The sequence below is a fragment of the Meriones unguiculatus genome, chromosome 2 (assembly GCF_030254825.1).
Source record: "Meriones unguiculatus strain TT.TT164.6M chromosome 2, Bangor_MerUng_6.1, whole genome shotgun sequence".
Classification (NCBI taxonomy): Eukaryota; Metazoa; Chordata; class Mammalia; order Rodentia; family Muridae; genus Meriones; species Meriones unguiculatus.
The window spans coordinates 27,062,505-27,080,712 of NC_083350.1; the positions used below are offsets into that span (position 1 = coordinate 27,062,505).

Consider the following 18,208-nt stretch of genomic DNA (forward strand, 5'->3'; position numbering starts at 1 on the left):
TCACAAAAGTTCGCCTAACTCCAGTTCCAGAGTATCTGACTCCTTCCTCTGGCACGGGCATGCACAAGGTACACAGACACACATGCAGGCAAAAAAACACACATATACACAAAATGTATTGTTGTTGCTTATTATTATTATTATTATTATTATTATTATTATTATTATTTTAAAGTATAAAAGTATGAAGACATTCAGGGCTGCACCTAATCCTCATGTGTGCACAGAGAGCACTTTATCCGCTGAGCCGTCTCTCCAGCCCCGAGACAAAATTTTTAACCACAGAATGGAATTTTCTGTTAGTGCTTACTGGAACAAATATGTGCGGTGAGTAAACAGTGCCCAAAAAGCACCCAGTGCCTTGATGGAGAAAAGTGAACAGTATGTGTACAACGTATCTCGGCCATGAGCACCCTGTTCCTTCCTCGCATTTCTCCCCTATCCCCAACACATCTCCCTCCCAACTTCATGTTCTTCTCTGCTTTTTTTTTTAATGACCCTGTGTCTAATTACTGCTGCCCGTATACCATGAGTGTGGGGCTATCCACTGAGGGACAGGCGGCCTACCAGAGGCCAGAGGCCCAAATAAAAGTGACTTTTCCTCCCTCAGAAGTCATCACATGCCAGTAGTCTCTCAGTAAGGGAGGGAGGTTAGCACACCTTACTCTATCCACGCTAGATTTTTGACTGGCTTGATCTTGTTTGGGTCTTGAGTAAGTAGATAACCACAGCTGCTGTGATTTCATGCACACAACAGCCATGTTGTGTCCAGAAGACAATGTTTCATGCTCACAGTATCCCTCCCCATCTTCTGGTTCTTAAATTCTTTCCACCTTCTCTTCCTGTGCCTTGGGGTGGAGATGGGGGGAGGGTTGAGCTGAATGCCCAGAATCACTCATTCTGAGCACTTCACTCATCCTTATCTCTAAAGAAAAACTTTTTTAAAGGATGAAACAGAACTAGATGCTAAATTTTGTGACTAAAAAACACCTGGCAATCATGAGAGAGGGACACTAATCTCCAGGTAAGTTGTACAGACAAAGGACTTGGGTGAGCATCATTTTATCCATGAGTCCCTCAGGCACTTAACTACAAACAGATACGGTGTTGGGCCTTTATAAATACTGACAAGCCAGGCATGCCTTTCAAGTGTGATTTCAAGTGAAAAGAGAAAGAGAAAGAAAAGAAGTTTTGGGGGAAGCAAATGTAAGTTTTAAAGTTATGAAGGGTGCTATGAAGGGAGTCAGAAGTGTTTTCTGATAAAGTAACGAGGTCACCTGATTGCTCATGGTCAATAAAATGATCTTTCCAAGGAAGTGGCATTGAAGTTTCATGGTGCCGATGGGAGCAAAGATGAAAACACATTTCCTAGAGTAAGTTGGAAAATGTGAGCTGGCCTTACGTCATGAGTGGTTCTAGAAATGGAGAAAAGGGTATTTAGCTATTTCTTAATGTGCAAGTGATGATATGTGTCAGAACTTTAACAGGAGCCAGTGAGCTAAGCAATGTTTGCTGCAGTAAACAAACTGACAGATCTTACTATTCTAGAGTACCCCTGCTGTAGAAGCAGGCAGAGAATTCCATGTGTGATTCAATACAGCGAGTCACTGGAGCCCTAGTTCTCAACCTATGGGCCATGACCCTTTAACGATTAGACAACATTTTCACAGGGGTTGCCTAAGACCATCCGAAAACACATATTTACTCTGAGTACAGTTGTAAAGTAGCAACAAAAATAATTTTCTGGTTGAGGGGTCACCACAACATGAGGAACTGTATTAAAGGGCTGCAGCATTTTAGTGAAGGAATGAGGTCATTTCAGATAAGAACAAAGTGCAGTTCAGCACAGAGCACTGAACCTGGGATCCAATCAGAAATCATGTGATTCTGTCAAAGCAATATGACCTGGGGATTAATGTTAATGAAGTTAATCATAATCTTCACCAGATGACCTAGCAATTCTGCCACTAGGCATTTACCCAAGGGAAATGAAGACAGTTGTCAAAACAAAGATTTGTACATGAATGTCCAGAGAACTTTATTCAAGCAGCCAAAAGCTGGAACTAGCCCAGGCAGACGTCTATCAACAAGAGAATGAATAAACAAAATGTGCTACACACATCGAAACGCTCCTCGGGAACTCCCAGGATTGAACACTGATACAGCCTGATCACAAGGACTCTGAAGACGACCACACCAGGCAAAGCAGCCAGCAGCACATCCATGATGGCTGAACCATAATAGTGGAGCCCAGATCAGTGGTGGCCTCTAACTGCAGCGGAGGAAGTGGGATTGGCAAGTGAGTGCTTAGAGGAATTTCCAGGGGGAGCAGACATTGCCCCATCTCTCACTGGGATGGGGATCTTTCAAGTGTATACTTTAGTCAAAATCTATCAAGTTGCATAATAAAAGTTAAGTATACTTGGGCTGGGGAGATGGCTCAGTCAGTAAAGTACTGGACTTGCAAGCACAAAGACCTGTCTTGGGATCTCAGCACCCACATACAAAGAGCTACCTGTCACAGCATGTGCCTTTAACCTCAACACTTGCTGGCCAGCTTGTCTAGCCAAATCCTTAAACTCCAAATTAAGTGGGAGACCCTGTCTGAAACCAAAAAAGAAAGGTAAAGTTCAATCGATGATGACTCCCAACAGTGACCTCTGGCCTCCAAATACAAGGTGAACAGACATACATAACTGTGTGTGCACACCTGTTCACACCAGTACACAAGCAACACACAAACACAAATCAGTGTACTTTATTGTCTATAATTTATATTTCAATAGTTGATTTTTAAACTCCTCAGAGAAAAATTACTGTTCTAAACAGAAAAATAAAAGGTTTTTAGAGGGGAAAAGTAAATAGTGTTTTAAAATTTGAATGCGTATTTAGCACCAGAGAGCAGATGTTCTGAATAGCAGGTGTGCTTTTAAAGCCAGCTGCTCCCCACATGTTCTGGATACTCCAGGAGGAAGCAGCAGTAAGGACTGATTTCTCAATACAAAAATAATAAAACAGCTCCAAGGAGACCACAGGGTCACAGGGAGCTGGGGAGAGAGTGTGTGGAGAGGCCAGGCTCAGCTGGTAAGACAAGCTAGGGTGGTATTTCTCGGGGGATCTGTGAAGGGCACGGTGCTTTGTTGTATTTGTGTATAATTTGTCTTCAGGTCACACCAGGCAAGGACCACAGGATGCCACCTTGCTATGGAAGTTCAACTTTTCCTTAATGAAGATGCTGGTCTTGTTGAAGACTACTGACAAGGATGCACAGCTCGGTAGGTGCTGGTGAACACAGCATATTTTCAGTGGCATTGCCCTAGGAGGCCCCCAAAAAAACCTTGGGGTGCACTTTCAAAGGGATGGGGGATCCTGTGTGAGTAGACAGAGGCAGCAGGGATAGACAACTAGGTCATGAATATGAATGTGGCCCTGTTTGTACACAGTGGAAAGTGGGACCTGAGGGATTATACTTAGAAAGACCAGAATAGCCGCGGAAGGCAAGAAAACACTTTCAGGAAGATTCCATAAAGACAAATAATAAAGAGACCAAGTCCTGAAGACTGATGAGGAGGGTGTTACAATAACCAGATAAAAGAAAATGGGACCTGAAGCTGTGGGACTGGAAAAGAGAGCATGGAATGCAGAGGACGGAGAAAGATAGACCGAGGTAGAGTTGGGACCACAGCTGAGCTTTTGACAGCAAAGAGGCAGGCATCCTAAAGAGCCAGGAGAAAAGGAAAGGGAGGGGTGTAGGTCTGTGGCCTGCTAGGCCCTGGGAAATAGGAAATAGGCTCTTGAGTGTGCCAGTACTTTAGCTCTGCCTGCTTTGGCCTCCTGCCTAGCAATCTCTGACCCATTGCCACCCACTCTGTCACTCACAGTTAAGGGACACAGGGAGACAAAGAGAGGAGTTACCTTTGTATGCCATTTCCCTTGCCTGGCACACTGGCTTCCTCCCACCCATGTTCCACCTGCGACTTCACATTCCCAGGGCCACCCAGGAGTCACTGCAGGCAGAAGGAATTAGCTTTCCCTTGGTTGCACAGCCCACATGCATTGGAGCATAAGTCACATTGCAGGCAGGTGTCCCATAAGCCAGTCCGCCCCCGGTACGTGGCCAGATTGCTGTAGGAGGCAAAGCCAACCTCTGATGCAAGTCTTTGTGCTCAGGAGGCAACATAAACAAATGAAGAGAGATCACAGTGAGGGAGTGACAAGGACAGGTGGGGGAATCTTCGGGATGGCCCAACAGGGATGTGGAGGCGAACAGGAATCAGAGGTCACAGGGATTGGCTTTCCTCTGCCCTGTCACCCTTGTAGGCCGACCATGATTTGTAACTTTGAACTTTGTCAATTAGAGGTTCCTCTTAGAAAGAAAATCAGTGGGCAGCCAGTCAGGGTAGAAATCAGTGTCTGGATTTAGTCGGCCTTGCCAAGAACAGCCTCACCCTTAATAGCCACCAGAAACTGAACCAGGACTGGAGCTCAACAATTAACTGGGAAGTCATCATCACTTTGGAAATAAACTAACAAGTCAAGAGCCTAGTGAAAAGGAGTTGTTGTTTTTTTTTTGTTTTGTTTTTGTTTTTGTTTTTTAATATACAACTCTGAAGGAAGGATCATCAGCACAAAGAAGAGGTTAAAAAAGAAAGGGGGTTGGCTCACCAATTGGGCACAAGTCAAGAGTTTTCAAAGTTCCCCGATCACTAGAAATTCCTGTACTCTCTCCGCATAGGCTAGGACCTGCCACCATCCTGAATTCCCCTTCCTATTGGCTTAAGACACAGAGTATTATGTAATGAATATGCTGAAGCTTGAGGCTGCCCTCTTCCTGACTGGGGACTCCTTCACAGGGAAGACTGCCTGTAACTTCCAGGTCTCACAGCTCTGAGATGAGCCTGTGGCAGCCACCCTCCAGGGGAGACGGGGCCTGGCATCTCTCACTCACCTGTAACTGACACCCTCGAGAACACCTCATACTGAAACCGACCGTAACAATTTGCTTCTCACAGCTTCTTCCTCGTTTTCTTTTGCTCTTTTGGGTCCTTGTTTTACTTTTGTTTTAATTGGTTTCCTAGATTGTATTGGCAAGGGTGTCTAATCCTTGAAAAGCCACAGTAATTGTCGATTCAGAGGCTGTATTATTGGGAATAGAAGTGCAAGATCCTTCCTCGAGCGTGACACAAACGTTTTCTTTCTGTTAGCTTCACAATAGGTGCAATCTTGTTCTCTCAGATGAGCCAATTGATGGGTGCAGCTGGCTGAGCATTACTTTAACACAGCAGTTCTCAACCTTCTTAATGTTCTGGCCCTTTACTACAGCTCCTGTGTTGTGGTGTCTCCCAACCATAAAATTATTTCATTACTATTTCATAACTGTAATTTTCCTACTGTTATGAATCATAATGTAAATATCTGATCTGAAGGATATCTGATATCTGACCCCTGTGAAGAGGGGGGGAAAGGGTTGTTTGGTCCTCAAAGGGATCGTGACCCACAGTTGGAGACCACTGTTTTATTCAGGGTATCCCTGACACAACTGATAAGTTATAACAGAGTTAATCTCTACATTTTTGCTTACTGTTGATGATGACCCATTTGAGTCCTGCAGCTGTCTATCTCTGTAGAGACAACATAGGTACAAAAAGATCCAGGCACTGGCCTTTTAGCCCTGAGATTAGTTTCACTGAGAAAGGAGAATGAAGACTAGGAGACTGGGTATGGCCAACTAAACCAGTGCCCAGACCCCCTGACAGTTGGATGGTAGCCTTGAATAGTCTCCCCTGTCCACAGGACCACCACGAGTCAGCTCAGGAGACATTAAGTGCCAACTAATTGCTATTTGTCCTTTTGTTGCTTGAAATACTCAGGACATAGATATAGGTTCCAAGATCCCCAGTGGGCAAGGGAATCTATTTCCCTACCATGTGATACATGAGGAGTAACTTACTAGGAGAAAGAAGGAAAGTTTAAGGGGTCACTTATTACAGCCTGAAAAGAAGTACTAGTGAGACAGACTCTGGGGAGTCTTATTCTCCAAATAGCTTCATCTTGAAGCTAGGCTAGCATGCAACTACTCCATTGGGGTCGTCTATGTTCCATTCTGGGGAAAGGGTCTACCTGAGCCTGGGGGTGCCGTGCTGTGTGAGCATAGCTGTCACTCTTTCTGAGTGCACCTGCACTGTAAAGATGACCCATTTTGCCCAAACATCCAATTCTTTCTTTATATAGAGCTTTGTTTTGTTTTCCATCTGAAACCCATTCTCTGTATAATAGTGACCTTTCCAACATAGTGTAGACTCCAGAAGTTGACCTAACCAGGGACCCCAATGAGGAAATGGGGAATTTTAAGGCTGGATTAGTTTACTAGTTTTTCTATCTGAATTCTAGGCTAGAAATATTCTTTCCATTAAGAGGTTCCCCACCCCCACCTCCCACCCCATCCACAATAGCAGGTGTAATTCATAAGCAGCATATTTAGTAAAAGTAAAAGCAAAGTTAACTCTACCAACGTTGTGTACCTTACGTAGATATCCTTGGATCCTCTTTAGAAGTAACCAAAAGACTCCTTGGACGAGCCGTGTGCTTCTTTCTGATCTTCCGCTTTGGGTGTTAGACCCTCCTTAATTGGCTCCTTGACTGAGGAAGAGTAAGTTCACTTCTTCTAGCTGTCTATATAGATGTGGGGTCAGGAGTATTTATTACGATTCCTGCCCCCCATCAATGGATAGGAGCTTGTCTCCTCTCTAGGTTTTTATCAGCACCAGATCATCAGGCTGAAACTAATAAACTGCAAGATCCAAAGGAGGAGCTTGGACAAAATGTCCCCCAGTCCTGAAGGGTGATAAGATAGAAGAGGTAACCAGTACACAAAGTTTCCAAAATTAGTCTTCAGTCTCCATAGTCACAAGATCAGAGGCACAATTAAGAAAGGGTATGTTTTTTTTTTTTCTGTCATCTTTACCATTCTTAAAAATACACATTCATATAGTAAGAAATAAACATGCTTTAAGAAATTTAATGCACACACAACATTTTTCAAGCTCACAAACTCTATTTGATGGGAATATTTGTAGTATAAAAGAGTCTTTAGTTTACCAATGTTGAACCAACTTGTTCTTGCAATTAACCAAGGTTTTCTAATCTAAAGATGGATTAAAAACACAAGCTGTCTTTTAAGGTTTTTAAAGAATTGTTTTAAAAAAAATACACAGTTCCAAAGCTTACCAGACCAATCAACAGTTCTTTGATCTTAGGCATTGCCTCACAATAGGCTGCAATGTTGATCAACACACTTTGATCAGGAGCCTAAAGCGCTGGCTTTCACTAGCAAACAATCAGAAATTATCAAATGTGAAGCCTTCCAAGTCTTACAGAGTCTTAGTAAATTGAATTTAAAAATGAGCAAATTCTGTTTCTCCTGATAATAAATGAAGTTACATGGCATCTTCTTTACTTACACAAACTCCGCTATCACCTGAGCTAGCAGAATGTGAAGAGCAAGAGACTATTTTGTAAAAGTTGACAGTAACTTCGGTGGAAGTTATGAGGATAAACTCATAGTCTATTGCAGGCTTGCTTTGATAATAAAAACAAAGAGAGCCAAAGTACACACAGAAAGAGCACTGCCCACTGAATGCATTCAACAAAGTGTTTATTGATTTGTCACCAAACTAGGGAATCATGCCTCCTTCTAAGACGAACACTGGTTTGAGTCCACCCTGGGGAGGCTGTGGCCTCTCTACTAAAGGGACAAATGACTTACCAGAGAGGTTTCATCTTCCCTGGAGGGCAAAGACCCAATTGTTGACTGTCCCTTTTGACCATCTTATGGTAAACGGAGAGGCCTCTAAGCATGAGTTGTTGAACACACAGAAATGCAGATGTGCCAATCTTGTACTGAAACCTTTGTGAAACATTTAAATAAAACATAGGTGTTTTTAGAAAGTCAGTTTAAACAAAATGTTTCGTAATGACTCAATTCCCCCAAGTAGTTAGTCTAACAAAATTAACAAAAGCTCAAGTTAGACACATCCTTTGTGCTTTTTTTAGGCCAATTCTTTTCAATGTCACTATGATTTCAGGAATGCTGATCATCAGACATATATCATCTGTAAGTTTCATTCTCCATAAGCCTCATGACAGAACTTCTGTGACTTGGCTTTTAAGTTTTCTTCCTTTTCCCCCCCTCAACTTTCAATTAGAAAAAAAAATCTTATGCCCTGCCAGGCCCTCTGCACACCAGCTCAGCCACCTCCTGAAGGTTGCCTTCTTCCTCTGCATGACAATAACCACCTTTTTGTAGCATCTCAAGCAGGGAATTCTCCAGCAGCTAATTGTTAGACAGAGATGTCAATGTCTTCACATTCCTATTTTCATGGATGAGAGAGTATCAAGTGAGAAAGCAGACCCCTGAGGGAGCCATCATTTGTGCCACTGTCCCTCCTTTCCTCTCCCCCCCCCCCCGAATGACTGAATGGTTCCAGGGACTCCTCACCAAGACCCTGCTAGCATAAGTAGGCTGAGAAGCATGAGACCCTGCAGTGAGGAAATCCAAAGATATATGGACATGTGTGCTTGCCAAAGAGTGATAAGATCAGAGAAATGGACACCTAGCTACACCTCCAGAGCCTTTCAAAGCAAGAATAAAAAAAAAAGCCTCTCTTAAGCCCTGGGCCATCTGTTTATAACCTGTTCTCTCTCTTCTCGTGCCTGAATCTGTTCAGGAATGTCCGATTTCAGCCTTTCTGAAATGTGTCACAGTGGCAGCCATTGTAATGCCTCACATCCTAGGTGTGACCTCTCTTAATGAGTCAGGCAGGAGCTCCAGCTGTTAACATGGCCTTGTGCTGCTTCATCACCACACAGCAGACTCAGAGTCTCAAGAATCTTGAAGGTGATGTAGTTCAGTGCCCAATTTGGTGAAAGATAAAAGCAGAGATGTAGGCTTTCAATAATAATGATCCTGTTTGCATCACTTTCTCACTTCTCATGGCCATCTCTCAGTGGATTCTTAAAATAAATAACCTTATGAGGAAAGTTAAGGCCACTCAAACTAAGGGGCTGGATGTGCCTATGTCCGGAACAGCCTGATGTGAAGCAAGCAGGCCCAGAGCTGTGTGAGGTCATCCAACACTTTATAGAGTTTTTCTCACAGCAGCGAACAGTGTCTTGTCTCTTCCATCGCCCCTTCTAAAGTGGACACGCTGGGCAACCCACAATGTTCACTGGCAAACTCACTGGACCTTTTCCTGAAAGGCTAAAGCTTAAGTATGGTCCAGAGAAATCAAGTCAAGATGGCCTTAGTTGTGTCCTCTGCCCTCAGTAATCTTGACCAGCTGGAACTAGTTAACCCTCAGACCTTCAAAGGTCTAGTTGTAAAACAGGAAGTATAGTGCCTATTTGTAGGTTTCTGAATGAAAATTAGATAAACTAAGGCCTGGAAGATAGCTGAGCCATCGCTTTGGAGTCAATAGACCAGTATTCAATTCCCAAGTGCCATTTGCAGCTACTTGACCCTGAGCAGGTCACATGGCCCTGCTACATTTTTGTCTCCCCATGTGTAAGCAGCAGATACAGTGCACACCTGCTTTATATGGTATGAGGACAGGGTGTGGCAATATAGGCAAAACAGCTCAGTGAAATGCTTGGCACGCCATGAGCACTCGATACTTACTGTGAGAGGAACTGGAATGGTTATGATTGGTGTGGCCAGGCGGTACAATGGAGACAGCCTAGCTCTAGCACCCAGGCTCTTCAGAATTAGAAAATGCTGGTTCCCATGCACTCCAAGCGTCCTGAACAAGCAGAGCCAAGTCAGTGGCATTCTTGAAATAGCTAGGTGATAGTAATTGCCAAAGCCCCTTCTAGTTGTCAAGCATGCCACTCACCGTCCACTTTCTTGGCTATATCCCAAAGATCTTCAGGTGGAGGAGCTTGGGAAGGGAATGTAACTCTTCTACCAGAGGCATACCTCTGAGTAAGAGAAGTAAGCTGACCTGAAAAAAAAAATAAAGAAAGAAATAAAAATTAAAAAAAAAAAAAGCTGGAGTCTCCAGCCAGCCCTATTCTTTTTTTTAAAAAAAAAAAAAGCAAGGTGGTTTTTTTCTATCTTCAGAGCTCAGAGTGGAGGTGTGCCAGGACAGGAAGAGACTAAGAGGGAACATTAAGGCCCAGACTGAGGAAGCAACTTGCCCAAGGCTGCTCAGCCAGGTAGTGGCAGCCAGAGACAGAACTGGAGCCCAAGTGTCCCGACTTCCAACCCCAGGCTCCTGCCACCACCTCTCTAATTAGATACTTTTCAAAGTCATTAGGCACAGAAGTGACTTCACTGAGCTTTCAGTGTCCCCAAGGGCACTCCCTTGGTTCCTCGTGAGGACAAATCGTCCACAGAGAACAACCTATTCCGTGTTTTGAGGCATCCTGGAAGCGTGCTCTTTCAGAGCGGAACTGTCGAAACAGCAGCAGAGCGGCAGCGCTGTTCTGGCAGCTCATGCCCTGGGCGCCACCTTCTGCCAACTCGTCTCTTTTGGTATTTGGATGGTGGAAGCATCAGCCTGAAGAGCCCGATGCTCTCTGATAAGAACATTCCAGATGTTTCTGGGGCACTGCCAAAGGTGTGGCCCAGCCAACCCTCACCAGGGCTTTGAAGAAACAGCCTGCTCCCAATCCATAGTCAAGTTTATTGGGAGGGGCCCCTCCCAATAAATTCTGAAGAATTCCAAGCCATGGCCTGCTCTCTCTGTCCTTTACAAGTAGGTCACTGGTGTGGTTGGACAATGCACTCCGGAACCTCAGAATGTTGGAGGTGGTGGCATTTCAAACATGCTCTAGTGAGAGAAACCCTTTACCTCCCGTGGAAAGAACCAGGGTCTCAAAATGGGTTGGCACTTGCCCAAGGTCACACCCACCCAGGGCCCAGGGTGAGTTTTCTGTCCTTTGGCTCACAGTCTTTCCTTCTGACCCTAGAACAGTAGCCTGAACAATCACTTCAGATAACAGAGAATGTGACAGTGGGCCCAGATAGGGGGAGGTGAGGAGAAGTAAAGGGGAAGAAGCAGCTCCAGTGTGATCATGTCACCCAGTCCTCTGTGAGGGAGCTGTGGAGTACTTATCAGCCTGGAGGTTCTGTCCCTGGGAACTCTAGCTTCTCAGTGCAGCAGATCTGAGTTTATTTATCCAGGACGGAGCTTCTTATCTTGAAGATGCAGTTACTGTGTTGTGGGTTGGTCTGATGCTTGTATATTGACCCTAATTACTGGCCCTCAAGATCTGGTTTATGCCTGGATACATCGAGCCATGCTGTGTTAGACCTACCTGATTGGCTAATTAACCAGCCTATATCTACGCAGGGCAGAATGGGGTAGGCGTGGCTAAAGTTCCTGGGCTTTTGAGAACAGGAAGAGAGGAGGAAGGGGGACTCCATGATGGGTTAGTGTGGAGAAGAAGCCACAAGGGCTGGGAGGAAGGACTCCAATAATGGCGTGGAAAGGCCCAGATGAAGAAGATAAACAAGTATTCATTAGATTATGGATGGAAGGTAGCCCAGATAAAGATGGTTAAGGCGATGGCTGGGAAGTGGATGGTGAAGATATTGAGACAGCGAAGGTGAAACATCTGCCCGGCCTAAGATAAATAAGACAACTATAAAAATCTAACAGGTGCCTGTGTCTTATTAATTGTGATAGCAGGTTAGACAATAGCACTGCAATAATTACTGGGCAAATAATAAACATTATAAACCCAACATGGTTTTTTTTTTTTTTGGTTTTGTTTTGTTTAATTTACAGCACTATACTGAGAAGACATGGAACCTTTTTTCCCTTTGCTGAAGCTGGACCCCTGGCCAGATGTGTCAGCTGAAGGACAAGCCTCCCTTGCATCAGGAAGCATGTAGGTCGGATCGGATGCAAGGAAGTAGTCCCAAACATGACGAGTGGCATTATTCAGGAATTTCTTTCTTCTGTTGGAGGTAATTTAACTGAAATACTCGATGTAGTTCTCTGGAATGTGTAGTACTGGACATGCATAACCTATAGATCAAGCATGAAAAGCTTCTTGAGACAGATTTGAGCTTGGGGAACTTTCTTGGGTTTTGTTTTGTTTATTAGTTTGCTTTTGTTTACATTTGAGGGTGGGGTCCTCGGAAAGATCCAGGAAAGCTCAAACAAAACAACTGTCAGCCACCGCCAGACAGAATTCATCACTAAAAGTGGATAACAGGTGCACAGGGGCAGAACAAACCGTGGTTCCGGGGCCCACCCTTAGCAGCCGCTGCCATGGGGAAGCTTTCCATCCTAAAGCAGAGATTGCGAGGCCAGCTCCAAAAACCAGACACCAGAAGCGACCCAGCCGCCAGGCTAGGAGAAAATGCTATTTTAAAACAAAACCTTCAATGGTGAAAAGTGGTAGCGTGCTTTTCAGAGATTCCTGAAATGTTCTAAACTACCAAAAAGGCAAGGGGGGCTTACCCTTCCTGCTCTCCAGCCCTAACTGCGGCCATGCTCATTTTCCCTCCGGCAAACTCCTCTAAATCATTAAGGACCAGCCCAGGTCTTGCCAGGAAGAATCTGAAATGCCATAGGCCTCAACAAGTGTTTGTTTTTATAAACAGGCAAGAAAGAAATTCCACTTTTGTGAAAACTGACAAATTATCCCAGCCAGAGCTTTCCACAGTGTCAGGAAAAATAAACATCTGATCAAAAATGAGAGCGGATGCCACCGATTATAGGAAAATGATGCAGCTGACAAATGTCACATGTTTCCCTTTTGCTGGGCACTGTGAAAAGTGTTCTAGCCTGGATACATCATTACATCTTCCGCACACATGGCTCCATATTACTGGTGACAGCCTTCAGTAACCTAGGACATCTAACACCGGTGCTGCAAGTAAACCTGTGTGGAAGCCAGAGGGTTAACATCAGGTGTCTCCCTCAGTCACTTTCTGTCCATGTTGAGGCTGCATCTAACACTGAACTCTGAGATCACTAATTTAAGTAGTGCAGCTAACCAGCGTGCTCCAGGAATCTGCTATCTCTGATCTCCTGCATTCCAGGATTGCTGATAAACCACCACACTCACCCAGCACTTATGAAGTGCTGGGGATCTGAACTTCCTGTCCGAAGCAAGTGTTCTATCTTCTGAAGGTGGAGGCTCTCAACCTTCCTAACGCTGTGACCATTTAATATGGTTTCTCATGTTGTGCTGACCCCCAACCATAACATTATTTCTTTGCTACTTCATAACTGTAACTTTGCTGCTGATACGAACCATAATGTAAGTATCTGCTATGCTACCCCTGAGAAAAGATCAGTCGACCCCTCCCCCCAAAGGGGGTCACAACCCACAGGTTGAGAACTGCCGCTACTCCCAGGGATTCTGTTTCTTAAAGCATTATGTTCTACTGCCTGCCAACACGCGGAGCCTCTTCTGGTTTTCTCTGTTTAATTAGGGCTTCAGGGGAAAGAGGCATTTTGTTTTCATGAACTAGCAGGAAATGAACACAATCTTAAGCACGTGCCACTGAGGGATGGATTCAAGGTTTTAATCCAGTTCAGGGGCTGCTTTGATTCTTCCTTCAGCCACACAGGTTGATTCATTCAAATACAGCAAGCAGACATGATAAGTACTGAAAATAGGAAATGCTAAGTATAAGAAGCAGCCAACAGAGGGTCTAGGGCTTCCCAGGTGAGGTTGAGGTGGCTGTACACATATTTTTCTCAAGAATGTCTCACTGTACAGTTTTGCAAGTGTGGTAATTACTTTAGGTGTAGGGGCCTGTGAATTCTGCAGCCAGGGGAAGATAGCACAGGATGTAAAGACACATATGCAAAGCTGCAGCATTGTGTATTGTGGAAACAAATGAGTACAGGGACAGAAGTGTAAGTCAACATGACAACCTCCATCTCCATCTGCAGGAGACTAGGTAATTGAATTATGATACACACATAGAGTGGAATAGTACTTGAACAATTTTAATGAAATATATATATATATATATATATCTTGCATGGGCATGGTATCTACATCATATTGTTAAATAAAAATGTTGCTTTGCAGGAGGCATGTTGCATGACTGAAAATTAGCAACCATATAAAGAAAATTTTATGAAACTATTTATAGTCTTTATTAACAGGCAGGTTTATTGGGTACAGTTCTTGGGTGGGTTCACTGGTCCTAAGGAACAAGGCCAGGGGAATCACCGTGGAAAGGGAGATAGAGAGGAGGGAGAAGAGGAAGAGAGAAAGAGCATGTGCTCAAGCAGAGGGAGAGAAAATGCAGAGAGAGGGAGGGAACCAAAGTGTCTGCGTTATATGGGGAAGCCTAGCCCCTGGGCTGGAAAGTTCAGGTAGAGAGCAGGGTATGCCAGCCATGCCCTGTAACAGGTAGGGAGGGACTGAGGGATACTGGGAGAACCTGGAGGCCAGGTCCACTTTGGTATGTTAAATATGCACCTTTGCAGCCTCTTCAGGGTCTGAAACCTAACATTTATCTCTGGGGAAGGAGGTTGTTAGTGATGTTCCTCTTTCTATTCCATTCACTTCTTTCACATTTGAATTCTTTCTAACGGAAATATTAATTTGTAATAATGGTATTAAGTTTCAATGGCCCGAAGGAGTTAAACAGGATTTACTTTTTAAGCAAAAAAAAAAAAAAAAAAAAAAAAGTGAAAATTTAACTTCTAAGATGTAAAAGTATATAGGCTTAGAATGTTTTGAGCCTCTGAGACTTACTGCTGAATAAACTTACCCTTTCTAGTCCTTTTTTAACTCTAGCTGGCTGGTTCCACTCAGATATTCTGACTCAAACTCCTCTTCAAGCTGACTGATTCAAACTAGGTTCTCTCAGCTTCTGACTGAATTGCTTTGCTTGGCCTCATACTAACTTTGGCAATATGGTCTAATATTCTGGCTCATTCTTATTCTCTGGCTCTACAACCAGAGCTTGTTCTCTCTACAACCTGTCTCTGTAAAACTGCCTTCTCTCTGTCTCTTTATGTGTGTCTCTCTGTCTCTGTCTGTCTCCATCTGTCTTTCTCTCACTTTCTCTCTTTCTTGCTTTCTGTATCTCCCAGAGCTACATCTTTCTTACCTCTCTGTTCTTGTGACAGTTAGGCATGTCCTAGTCTGTCAAATCTTTCTCTGATTTGTCACTTTTTCTGCTTCTCAATTAGATATCATTTTCAAACACCAATGTTCCCTTCTAGAAACTAACTTTACCTTCATTGTTAGGGATTAGAGGTGTGTGCTCAGGGGGAATCTGCATTCCAGCCAGATCACACAGACCCAGAAGGTCTTTGGTCTTTGGATATGATGAGAGCAGCAGTGTTGCTTGATTAAAATCCGTTTACAAAGAAGCTTATGTTATGGGTTACTTAGCTTTAAAAACTCGGGGTCAGTGGCAGAGTGATGGCATGGAGGAGGTAAGAAAGAATGAGAAGAAATTAGGGATCCTTCTGTCTGTGTATGTGGAAGAGCCATGGGAAGACGAGACTGAGGAGTTCTGTGGAAGTTCACAAAGGGAAGTCCAAGGAGAGAGGGAGGATAAAACCATTTCAGTGGAGTGACACAGTTGATAAAGAAGAGGGAGAAAGGGAAAGAAGAGATGGTGGTTGAAAACCCCTAGAGTTTGGAGGAGATGGAGGAAGAACTGGCACTTTCCAACAGTGGGCTAGAGTTGGTTTCCTGAGATTGGTGGAGGTGGTGTGGGCTGGTGGCCAGCTTGATGATGCTAGAGATAACAGGAAGGACCTGATTTCTAACAACAGAAGGCATGGTAGGTTATTCTTCCTTTTTGCCCTCAGCAAAACTTCTGGCTTGGAGAGGAAGTCAGTCCTCCAGTTTCTGACTTCCCATGCTAGTTTCTGAGCTTCCACATGGCAAACACCTTTAGGGAGCCACAATAAACTCTTTGTTTTCTGTGGAATACCTAGGGACGTGGAAGTGAGGAAGAGTGAGAGAGTGGGAGCCTGAGGCTTTTCAGCTACTGAGACTTTTTGTTGGTGTTGTAGGGAGAGGGGGAATGGCCAAGGCTCAGTAGGACTTTCTGGAGATGCCTAAAAGTCCTTAGTCTCCTTTGCCACCACGTCAGCTAGAGGCTATCAGGTCATCTGGCTTGGTTAGTTTTTGTTGTTGTTATTTTGTTTTGTTTTTTAGTATGAGCATAATCAGCAGCTCATTGCTATTCATGATTTCATTCTGCTGATCATCTTCCAAAAATGGCATGAGGGAGTGGAGCAAGAGGAAGAGAAAAGAGGCAGAAAAATGAGAATGGAGAAAGCAAGTCTCTAAGTCTCAGAAAGATGAGTGTGGTCATGCATGTCTGTAATTCCAACACTTTGAAGGTGGAGGCAAAAAAGATCAGCAATTCAAGCAGGGAGTTTAAGGCTAGCCTGTGCTACAAGGAAGCTCAATCTCAAAAAGTAAAAATAACCTCAGCAGGAAGCCTGACAAGTAATAATGAAGAAGGAAGTCCCTGGAACCAGTGAAGTTTCAAAGTTTTGAATAAAGAACTTAAGTTAATTTTGCTTTAGGCATTAAGAAAAGTAGGAACCCAGGGTTTTCACTAGATGAGATGAATTTTCTGAGACTAGTTCAGGAGAATGACTGACATGCATGCAGTTCTACACCAGACCAAATGTTCCAAGGCAGACTGGTGGCTAGGGGCAATACTACCCATAGTAGAAATTGGGCAGGGAAGCTCGGCTAGGCTACACAAGGTCTCCATAAGATGAAATCCCAGGCAACAGCAGTGGTCTGGCACCGATGATGTTTCCTAATGTTTTGCAGACCATAAGACCCAGCACCAACAGCAACAGGAAGAATCTGACAGCTTAATATCACCCAGATCGCCAGAGCTTGAAGGAATTTTCAAGATCTTCGAGATAAAATCCACTACTTCCTTCTCTGTCTCCGCAGCACTTTCTGCAGATAACACAATCTATTATAACTTACTGTCATGCATCTTCAACAAATAATATACTTTATCCACTGCTTCGTTCTTAAAGCATGACATCTAGCATGAAGTAGATTCTGAATGAAAATGCCCCCCATAGGATATGGTGTCTTGTTGGAGTAGGTGTGCCACTAGGGGTGGACTTTGGGGTCTCAGATGCTCAAGCCAGGTCCAGTGTCTCACTCTCTTCCTGCTGTCTGCTAATCTGGATGTAGAACTCACAGCTGGAGAGGTCTCCAGCACCATGTCTGCCTGCAAGCCACCATGCTACCTGCCATGATGACAACGGACTAAACCTCTGAACTGTAAGTCAGTCCCTATTAAATGCTTTTCTTTATAAGAGTCGCTGCAGTCCTGGTGTCTCTTCACAGCAATAGAAACCTTAAGACAATGCATATGTGTTTGTTGTGTTCGATCTTACCCCGCCCACATTTTACTAATGAGGGGGAAAAAATCCAAAACATGTCAAGCAACTAAGTTGCTCAGGCTAAGATTATGCTGGCTACAGGTTTAGCTTAGCCTACAGGAAACACCATAGCTTTCCCATAATATCCACGTAGTTGAAGGAAAATCATGTCTAACACATAGTTAAGGTGTCCTGTGGAGGGCCACTCTGGAAGCTGCATTTTGGAAAGAACCTTAAAAGAAAAAGAAAGTTGGAGGAGTATGTATCTAAGGAGATCAAGTCCCTCAAAGATGCGCTACATGCAAAGTAGAGTACACAGGTTTCTGCTTCCCCCTCTGTGCCTTAAGAAGTGCCTCCAAGGTCTCCCAAAGGGAAGTAGCAGGGTGTGGAAACCTTCTCGCCTTAACAAAGGCTAGGTGCTAGGTGAGTGGTGGAGCTGTATATTAGAATCTAGCAAGATAAAACGTTTTTATTAATCTTTCATGAAACAGTCTGGCCTTTGCTCAGAAACAAAAGACAAGATGTAACCCCACAGTTTTGGTCAGACCACTATTACCTGAGCTTGTTCTTATAAAGAGACACATGCACTATAGAAAAAAAAGATGGGGAAAAGATCCATTCTGGACCTCTTTGGCGACCAAACACAAATGAATGGCCAATGCTGGAATGCAAGGTTCCAACATCAGTGAATAGCAGATAAAAACTGTTTTTAAATTTTTGTATGTACTGAACACAAATATATATTTGTTTATCTCATTCTGATTTCCTAAACAACATAATAGAAAATTACTATTTATATCAAATTATCATTTATATTATATTAAACATTATAGTAATCTCTAGGTCAC

At 43.8% G+C, this 18,208-nt stretch overlaps 1 long non-coding RNA gene across 1 annotated transcript; it reads left to right on the forward strand.

The window, feature by feature from the left end:
* The first annotated feature begins 2,008 nt into the window (after positions 1–2,008).
* On the forward strand, positions 2,009–17,262 carry LOC132652108 (uncharacterized). Its single transcript, XR_009589595.1, has 4 exons — positions 2,009–2,299; positions 3,168–3,275; positions 11,790–11,971; positions 16,789–17,262. It is a non-coding gene; the product is annotated as an uncharacterized LOC132652108 (long non-coding RNA).
* Positions 17,263–18,208: the final 946 nt, after the last annotated feature.